This window comes from Sinocyclocheilus grahami, unplaced genomic scaffold (genome assembly GCF_001515645.1).
Source record: "Sinocyclocheilus grahami isolate Dianchi unplaced genomic scaffold, SAMN03320097.WGS_v1.1 scaffold392.1, whole genome shotgun sequence".
NCBI classification, from domain to species: Eukaryota; Metazoa; Chordata; class Actinopteri; order Cypriniformes; family Cyprinidae; genus Sinocyclocheilus; species Sinocyclocheilus grahami.
Genome location: NW_015505571.1, coordinates 135,624 through 146,863, shown reverse-complemented (window position 1 = coordinate 146,863; position 11,240 = coordinate 135,624).

The following is an 11,240-nucleotide window of genomic DNA, read 5'->3' as shown; positions in this document are numbered from 1 at the left end:
GTATACTTTGTGCGTTGGATTGTGCACTTACTACAGAAAACATATGCATTAAAAAATTTGACTCTTCTTAGCATACATGTAAAAAATGAAGAATGCATTTATAAGCTTAAAAGTATGGCTTTATAAGTTCAGATCCAGAAAGGGAGGCTGTTCATGTTCTTGTAGGCTTCGTGACGTTGTGTTTTAGGGTGTGAGCTTGTAAAGGTCTCTTGTAATGAAATGAATAGGACGCTTGGCATTTGAAACAGTTGTCAGGCACAAATGCCAAACTGATTTAGTCTACATTGCTGAGATATTTTTTTTTTCTAAACATGTAGTGGTTATACACGGCTAACCATTACTAATTCACCGTTGACATTGCATAACTTGCAGATTTAGTGTTGTAACATATTTGAAAATGGTTTTAATGAGAAACAGCAGTCTGATTGATTTCAATACAGTAAAATATATTGTATTTGCTGGAGGTGTTTTTGTTTTTTCTAGCATGAGAGTCCTTAGTACTGCTTTGCGTTAGACTTTCTTGTATGTTATCAGTGCCGGGGGTTTGCCAGCCTCCGCAGAAAGACATGCTATGATTTAAGGCATTTTGATGCTTTGCATGGTGGTGGGGGTTTTGTAGGCATGTATCCGTTTCTTTCAAACTAGGCTTCACAATACTGTCACAACAATATGTAAATATTCCCAGGCTGTTTGTGAAAAGGCTGTCTGCTCTTTCAGTTTGCATATGCCTCTTATTATTTCCCTACTTTTGGATAATGCTTTGAGTTCTCTGGATTGTCCACTTCAGTTTCTCACAGTACATTTAGCCTTTTTGCCCTTTGAGGTTTTCTGAATTATGTAATTGACTTTTCAATGTAACTGTTGTCAAGCTCTTGATGTGTCTCTGTCTCTGCTCTTCTGAGCAGAAAGAAATATTTATTTATTTATTTATTTATTTAAATTGTAAAGATGAATTGTAAAATTATTAAATTTTTTATTATTTTATCAATTTTCTTAAAATGTTCAGAAGCTCATTTTTAATGTATTTATTTAATTAAGTACATAAAATGTAAACTTGCTTCAGAACAATATTAATATCTATTTTTTTATTCAATTTAATTTTATTAATGCTCTAAAGCAGCTTTATTTAAAATCTAAAGATGCTTTTTGTATTTTTATTGTATTTAAATGTTCTGAAGCTCCTTTATTTGTTTGTTTGTTTATTTTTATTTATGTATTTATATATGTCATGTTGTAAAACTTTGGAAAAAATATTTATTTTATGTTCTAAAGATGATTTAATGTTTTGTTAATTTTGTTGTTTGTTGTTTTTTTTAGATCAAAAAGATGCTTTGGAACAATATTTATTCATTTATTTATTTAAAATGTTGAAAAGCTGCTTTGTAAAAAAATATTGTTTGTTCTATTGTATTTTACATTATTTATTATTTATGTAAAAATGTACAGATGCTGTGGAACAATATTTATTAGTTTATATAATTTTAGTTTATTTAAGTGGTCTTTAGCTGCTTTGCCATTTATTTATTCATTAATTCATTTATAATGTTGCAAAGCTGCTTTGGAAAAAATATTGTTTGTTCTATTGTGTGTTTAAGTATTATTTATGTAAAATTGTAAAGATGCTGTAAAGATGATTTTTTTATTTTAGTTAAATGCTCTAAAGCTTTATTTATTTATTTTAAATGTTGAAAAGTTGCTTTGGAAAAAGATATTGTTTGTTCTATTGTATTTGTTTGTTTGTTTATTTTTATTTATGTATTTATATATGTCATGTTGTAAAACTTTGGAAAAAATATTTATTTTATGTTCTAAAGATGATTTAATGTTTTGTTAATTTTGTTGTTTGTTGTTTTTTTTAGATCAAAAAGATGCTTTGGAACAATATTTATTCATTTATTTATTTAAAATGTTGAAAAGCTGCTTTGTAAAAAAATATTGTTTGTTCTATTGTATTTTACATTATTTATTATTTATGTAAAAATGTACAGATGCTGTGGAACAATATTTATTAGTTTATATAATTTTAGTTTATTTAAGTGGTCTTTAGCTGCTTTGCCATTTATTTATTCATTCATTCATTTATAATGTTGCAAAGCTGCTTTGGAAAAAATATTGTTTGTTCTATTGTGTGTTTAAGTATTATTTATGTAAAATTGTAAAGATGCTGTAAAGATGATTTTTTTTATTTTAGTTAAATGCTCTAAAGCTTTATTTATTTATTTTAAATGTTGAAAAGTTGCTTTGGAAAAAGATATTGTTTGTTCTATTGTATGTTTCATTATTTATTATTTATAAAAAAATGTAAAGATGCTTTGGAACAATATTTATTATTTTATATAATTTAATTTAATTTAAATGTTCTAAAGCTGCTGTGGTATTTTATTTGTTTGTTTGGTTTGTTTGTTTCTTGCTATCAAAATACATTTCTCTTTCTTTTTTTTCCCCTGAGCACTCAAATTTCAAGTGGACCCTTTTGGTGCAAGAGAACTTGACTAATGCAGTGTTTCCCCAGACATTATATTAGGGGGGCGGCCCACCCCCCCAACGGCACCCCCCTGCCCCCCTTGAAGGTCAAGTTAATTTCAAGTATAATTTATAATTTTATATTCTCTATAGCGCCAGATCACAACAGAAGTCATTTAAAGTTACCTTTCCTATAGAACATGTGCATGTCACTTCTGTCTCTACGTTACATGGTTGCGCTCTCTGCATCGCACACAGCCGAGTTCCGCCCCGATGCGCGCACTCAAGTGAGCACACTCCCACTCCCACTAGTATTTGTAAATATTAAGCCGCTTAAGTAGATAAAATGTAAACTTGCTTCAGAACAATAGTAATATCTATTTTTTTTATTAAATTTAATTTTATTAATGCTCTAAAGCAGCTTTATTTAAAATCTAAAGATGCTTTTTGTATTTTTATTGTATTTAAATGTTCTGAAGCTCCTTTATTTGTTTGTTTGTTTATTTTTATTTATGTATTTATATATGTCATGTTGTAAAACTTTGGAAAAAATATTTATTTTATGTTCTAAAGATGATTTAATGTTTTGTTAATTTTGTTGTTTGTTGTTTTTTTTAGATCAAAAAGATGCTTTGGAACAATATTTATTCATTTATTTATTTAAAATGTTGAAAAGCTGCTTTGTAAAAAAATATTGTTTGTTCTATTGTATTTTACATTATTTATTATTTATGTAAAAATGTACAGATGCTGTGGAACAATATTTATTAGTTTATATAATTTTAGTTTATTTAAGTGGTCTTTAGCTGCTTTGCCATTTATTTATTCATTCATTCATTTATAATGTTGCAAAGCTGCTTTGGAAAAAATATTGTTTGTTCTATTGTGTGTTTAAGTATTATTTATGTAAAATTGTAAAGATGCTGTAAAGATGATTTTTTTTATTTTAGTTAAATGCTCTAAAGCTTTATTTATTTATTTTAAATGTTGAAAAGTTGCTTTGGAAAAAGATATTGTTTGTTCTATTGTATGTTTCATTATTTATTATTTATAAAAAAATGTAAAGATGCTTTGGAACAATATTTATTATTTTATATAATTTAATTTAATTTAAATGTTCTAAAGCTGCTGTGGTATTTTATTTGTTTGTTTGGTTTGTTTGTTTCTTGCTATCAAAATACATTTCTCTTTCTTTTTTTTCCCCTGAGCACTCAAATTTCAAGTGGACCCTTTTGGTGCAAGAGAACTTGACTAATGCAGTGTTTCCCCAGACATTATATTAGGGGGGCGGCCCACCCCCCCAACGGCACCCCCCTGCCCCCCTTGAAGGTCAAGTTAATTTCAAGTATAATTTATAATTTTATATTCTCTATAGCGCCAGATCACAACAGAAGTCATTTAAAGTTACCTTTCCTATAGAACATGTGCATGTCACTTCTGTCTCTACGTTACATGGTTGCGCTCTCTGCATCGCACACAGCCGAGTTCCGCCCCGATGCGCGCACTCAAGTGAGCACACTCCCACTCCCACTAGTATTTGTAAATATTAAGCCGCAAAACGACTATTTAAATATGAATTCTGCATGTCTCTGTGTTAATGAATGGCGCAGACATGCAGTTTTGTTTACTACTCGTACTGAAGCGCGCGCGTGACGCTTCCAGTGATATTAACGTCTACCATCTCACTAAATGAGGACATAAATACATGAACAACATCTCCAGAACTGATCTGAGAGTCACATCATGAGCATTTGACCGTTTCATTTGAGTAAAACTATCCTCATATCATATAAACACAGGAATGTAACGGTATTCACGACAACCCGTCAAAATAAAAGTTCGGTTTAACATTAAGTTCGGGACATTGCAGCAGAAATATATTACTATTGTTCAGTAGATTGTACATAATAGGCTACTACTACTACTCAAATTATTAAAACCTTATTTTTAAGGAATAATCGTACAATATTTCTTCAGTGTTTTAATTGTAATATTAAATCTAAAATTTTCCAAAAAATTTAATTTGTTTAAATTTCATTAATTAAAAGTTAAATTAAATGAATGTTTTATGCCTTAAAAATGTAAATCCACATCACAGAATTTCCGAGGGAAAAAATCATAAGGCTATTGTAAGAATAAATTAAACTTGTTTTTATGCTTTCAAATCATTAGACATGCTAAAACACAGAATTTGGTAACAATAAAACATAATTTTTATTTATTGATAAAAATAATAAAAATAATTTTATATTATTATAAAAAAAATTATATTATATAACCCCCCCCCCCCCCAGGGGAAACGCTGTAATGGGTAAAAATGTGTCACAAATATGTAAAACATGACTCATTTAGGATTTATTGTAGGCAAGGCTGGTCTTAGACTTCTTGAAATGGCCAGATTATCTCTAAGGGAGGCCTCTGTGTCCATGTGTCATGCTGGAAATTAGGAAGGTCTTTGCGCTCATTACGGGAAACAAGTTAAAGAGAAATGTTGACCGGGCCTCAGGCTGTAACTCACCAGGCTCAAACCCCCTTTCCTTTCCATCCTTTCCCCCGCTAATGACCGGTTTAAGTGACCTCCATACACCCCATATGCGTGCTGCTATAATGACCAGCCCCTAATGGCAGGGTCTGCCGGAATCAAACACCCCACCGCAAGTGATCCTTTGTTCTGTTAACAGTCCCCATTTAACTGAGTGACACGTGGAGAAAGACAAGCAGCACGGCCTGTAATTAGACCTTAATGTGTTCAAAGACACAAGCTTGATTCGTCTGTTGTGAAAAGCCAGTCGGCATTTAGATGCTCAGTGAATTTGGCCCTTATGAAAGTAGAAAAAAAAAAAAAACAGAGTGGAATTCTTCTCTGTGGTCATTATCCGATTGCCACTATACAGCATTTTGAGGCTTTATGGTTATGGAATAACTATTTAACATGCAGGCTGTCAAGAGCTCCCAGCATGAAGTGCTTAGATTAGCGGCAGTGATTCAGCAAGATCATATTGTCAGTCGACTTCCTGTTTCTAATGGTGTGTTCGCTCCCTTTTCAGCTGTGGTGATATGATTTGCCAAGAAGGCAGGATTTAAAACATTGTTCTGTTCTGACATTTTATTGATTAATTTATGGATTATATATAGACACAAAAGAATGCATTCATTCAGGAGGATTTTGGCTATGATGTGTTGAGCTCTGGCCTAGCAGTTTGTACACTTGCTTCAACATATTGAGCTGTGGTGCTCATACTTGCAACCCAAGTTTGAATCGTTTCTTTTTTTGCCACCGCCCCAGGCAACGTATAGTGGAGAAGAGGAATAAAGTAGCAAAGGCTTAATCCAAATTTAGAGACAGATAAAAGGTGTGCGATATGTACGCTTCTCTACTGTATTGGTTATCAGTTCAAGTGCTTATGAACAGACATTCATAAGTGAGCAACATGGAGCATTTTAGACTTAACAGTTGCATAAATATAATGACAATAACACATTAATATAATGTATTGTTCTAAATAATAATAATAATAATAATGTATTGTTCTAAATTATGTACTTTTAATCGATAATAATAATAATTTAAAATAATGCATTAAATGGTTAAAACACAATTAATAATAATAATACACTAATACAAAATAGATTGTTTTTGACAATAAAAAACATTGCATTTTAAGGGGATAGTTCACCCAAAAATGAAAATTCTGTCATTAATTACTCACCCTCATGTCGTTCTAACCCCGTAAGACCTTCGTTCATCTTCGGAACACAAATGAAGATATTTTTGATGGAATCTGAGAGCTGTCTGACCCTCCCATAGACAGCAACGCAACTGAAATGTTCCCAAGTCCAGAAACATAGCAAGGAGATCTGTAAAATAATCCATGTGACATCAGTGGTTCAACTGTAATTATACGAAGCTACGAGAATACTTTTTGTGCGCAAAAGAAAAAAGAAATCTACTTTATACAAGTCCAGCTGATATTCTCCAAAATGGCACTGCAGGGTGACGAGACGTTTTAGGGGGGCGTGGCAGAGTCTTAACTTTGATAAAGAATATCTCTTTGGTTTTGAGACTTTAGTCTTTGCAACTTCAGGGATCTTATCTATGCACCATCAGCTTGTAACACTCCAAAGAGAAAGGAAAACTTGAAATCGCATCATATGACCCCTTTAACCGCCGCCGGTATCAGAGGAGATGCAGAGCCTTCACTTCCTCTCTCTGGCTCACGGTAGAGCCCTTGGGTGTCGTGGACGTTTCAGTCACCGTTTTGGTTTAAGAGCAGAGATGGGCGTTTAAATACGCTCTGCTGCGTTTGAGTGACATAAAAGGAGAGCGAGAGCAGGAGTGTGTTCAGAATACATTTGCCGCTCTGTGCCAATCAATGTGACCTACTGAACCTACACTATTAGTTTCTCATCAGGGAACACATGACTGTGAGAACACCTTTGTGTTTTAGCTTGCTTCACCAGGACTTCGAGGCTAGACAGATTGTTCCTGGAATGTGACCGATGTGCCCTTGCTTTACATTAATTATTGAGTTACGTTGTTAGGCACATGATATGCTGTTTTCAGCCAGTGGCTTAGTTTACAAATGCATACAAGCTTCTCATTAACATCATTAAATTTTTAAATATTCAAAATAGCATTATTATTATTATTATTACTATGCAAACTAATAACAACAGTTTGCATAATAGATATTTTAAAGTGAATCAATTTATTAATGATCATATTTACTTTTTAAAATATTATTAATAATAAGAATAATAGTAACAATACATAATTTAATGTTGTTATTATTATTATTTTATTTATTGACTATTATATATATATGAAAATATATGTATACATTATAACAATTATTATTATTATGCAAATATAATGAATATTAATAGATATAATATATATTTTTATTTCATTTATTTTTATATTTATAAGTTATATTTTAATTTACTTTTTAAATGTTATTAATGATTAATAAAATAGTAATTTGTAACAATACATTAATTAATATAAAATTAACAATACAAATTATCAATAATATATGTATTGTTAATATACAATATAATTGTACAATATAATTAACGATATATTATTTCATTTGAAAATAATTTATTATATTAAAAAGTATTATTTTTGTTATTATAATACAAACTAATAACAACAATAATTTCCATAATGTATATTTTAAAAAGTAATATATATACATTTATTAAATTATTATAAAATTTATTTTTATGTTATTGTTATTAATGGCAATAATAGTCATTTATAACAATTCATTATTTAATAATAATAATAATAATAATAATTCAAAAAGTAAATAAATCTATTAATAATTTAATAAACAGTAATTTATTACAATAATAGATTATTATTATTATTATTATTCAAAGTAATAACAATGTTTGCATAATAATATAATGTATTATTTTAATAAGTAAATAACAAATATATTAAATTATTAATTAATTTACTTTGAAAATAATGTATATAATAATAATAATATACTTCAGAATTATTATTATTATTGTTGTTGTTGTCGTTTTTAAAATGCAAAATGTTGACTCTTTTTGTCTGGATATCCCAGCAGCATTATGAAATATTTTATGGAAGTTCAAATCACAGTGTTCACAGCAAAATAATCGCATTGTGTTTCTTGGTTTGCCATTCACATCATGAAACCCTACTTCTTACCTGACCTAAAAAGCAAGACTTCTGTGTCACTAGAAAGACCTAGTCAACTAGCCTCACCGGTTAAGTTTAGTTGGCTATGTATGTATGGCAGTTTGGCTGTGCAGGAACATTGTTCCTGTTATTTGACATAAATCAGCTCGGCATTTGCTCCGTTCTCCAGAAACGCCTTTATTTGCCAGCTATCCCACATCACTGCACTTATTTTGAACACTGTGAAGTGAATCATATTTTGGACGACACGCCGCCATTTTTCGCTTCTTGAAGCCAATTTAAACTTCAATTTTTCATTCTTGTTCCAAAGCTTTTAGTCTGAGCTGTGAAAGGAAACCTGTATGCTTTGACTCCTCTCTTCTGCCTTCAGAAAATAATGCTTGTTTCTGGTTTGGACTCCCAGCGTTTGCTTTTAATTTTTAGCGCTGACTCTGGTTGTTGACCGATCATTAATCATGGCGGTGCCCATACAGTGAGATACTGCCAGGCTAACTGAGAAGGGAGGGAAAGCCAGTCTTGCATGAGTGCTTTATCTAACAGGCTCACTGAGAGGCTTGCTCTGCTTTTCTCTTATTCGGGCCCTGACTACATGAAGAGGGAAGTTTGAACTTGTTTACGGGTCTAGTTAGGCTTAGAATTTAAATATCATAAATTGCCATTATAATTAATTTTCAGAAATAAAGAATGTATCATTTATTTTAATAAATAAATCTCTTGACATTTTATAATGCTAAAGGCCTATATTGGATATGTTAATTTGCATGCATTTTTCATGTCCAGGCCTATGGCAATGGTCCTTTTCTACCTGTCGCAATCAGTCTCTGTCCTATCAGTGATTAAAAATAGAGAAAAGCATCTCTCCATCAGGTCCTTTCTACAGTTCTGGCGATCTACAATGCCGCTAGCTGACAGATGGCTTTCTGCCATTGCTCTTTCAGTTTTTTTTTTACAAGCAGTGTGATGTGATCAGAATCATTCCGGTCTCTTCACATCCTCACCAGACTCTCCACAGCAGCTTTCTGTAGCGAGTTTAGTGTGGAGAACACCTCAAGTGGACGAGAAGTGTTAGTTAAGCCAAGTGAAAACTACAAAAAGACACTTATTTTGTTTCAAGTCAGTGTCAAGAGACATATAGAATATATGCACTGCAACTTGCAAAATATCATTTAGAGTATTACAACATTTTATCAATATGTGCCTCAGTTAGGGCCCTATGGTTTCTGTGATGCATAAAACGCTGACAGAATCACTGAATTCAGTTGAAAAATGGAATTTACTGTATGATGAAGAATGTCATATTTAACCGCAAAAAGGCTATTTAGATATGAAGTCTGCATGTATCTACGTGAATTAATGGCATAAATGTATTACTGTTGTTCAGTAGAATGCACTGCAATAATAGTAAATAATAAAACAACTTTATTTTCAACTTTTTCTTCCATGTTTTAATTGTAACAGTAAACTGCTGTGCAGCATTTTGTTTGCTAAAAATAAAAGGACTTGTTTAACATTTTATTTGATTTACATTTAAAAAAATCCATTAAATTGTTTGTTTTATTTCATAGTGCACTATTATTGCATAAGACATCCATTAGGCTAGAGTAAACGTCCTTTTTGATTTATTGCAATTTAATTAAACCATTAAAATGGAATCGAGAAGAGTTAAAACTCAATACAGAAAAACATTTATAAAATGCAAAACAGAAAATAAAATTCCGGAATTTTCGAAAAATAATAAAACCTATGATGAAAATTACAGGCCTCTCTCATCTTTTTAAGTGGGAGAACTTGCACAATTGGTGGCTGACTAAATACTTTTTTTCCCCACTGTATTTCACAGGGCCCTAAAAATTACATTTCTTTGTTAAATTTGTAATAAATTGTTGTTAATAAATTTTAATGATTCTTGATTTCAATTAATTAGACATGCTTTTTGATTAATACAATTTAATTTAACCTATAAAAAGTAATCCAGAAAAATTAAAATGGAAAACGTATTTTGAGAGATAATAAAAAACATTTCATAGGGCCCTAAATATGAAACTGTTGTTAAACTTTTAATAAAATTGTTGTTAAATTGTACAAGTTTCATTTCAATGATTTCAATTAATTAGAAAAAAAGAAGAAAAAAACCCTGCAAAAAATCTGGAGAAATTTAAATGGAAAACTGAATTTGGGGAATAAAATAAAATAAATAAGAAGTATTTCATTGGGCTCAATGTCACGCAAGTGTGCTCACTAGAAACATGCTACAATCTAGGGTTTTTGTTGCAAATTTAAAGCATGAAAAAATAAAAAAATTCAGTTTCAGTTTCAAATCGAAAAACAAGATAAAATAGTTGGAACTGAGTTTGTGTGTGTGTATGTTGTGACATCATGCGAACGAGTGCAGATGACCTTTGAGATAAGGTTAACGCATCTGTGCCCTATACACTCCATGTGTACAGACAGGTAAGGGTGCTGTCATGGCAAAAGTGACCGTCGGGTGCAAATGTACATCCAGCAGCATGTAACCGCAGTCACTTCCCACTCTCCTGGCTTTGATCAGCAGCACTCACTGTATTTTTTTTTCCCGGAGCAGTGAAATACACAAAGTCACGGTGTAGACAATACACTCAATCTTTGGCTGCCACAAGCTTTTTCTTTCCTCTCAGCTGGACTTATATGATTGAAAAGTGTAGTACACCCGATCTAGTTCATCTAAAACTTGCACCAATTGTGCAAGTTCTCCCACTTAAATGTGTGTGTGTGTGTGTGTGTGTGTGTATACATATATTAGTGCTGTCAAACGATTAATCACGATTAATCGCATCCAAAATAAGTTTACATATGTGTGTACTGTGTATTTATTATAAATTCACAAACATGCATGTATATATTTTACAAATATTTACATGTGTGTGTGTGTGTGTGTGTGTGTGTGTGTATATATATATATATATATATATTTATATATATATATATATATATTTATATTCATATATATTTTATATGTAAACAAAAAAATTTTCTTAAATATACATGCGTGTGTGTATTTATATATATATATTTAATATATATTTAGCAAAGGGTCTGAATACTTAGGACCATGTGATAT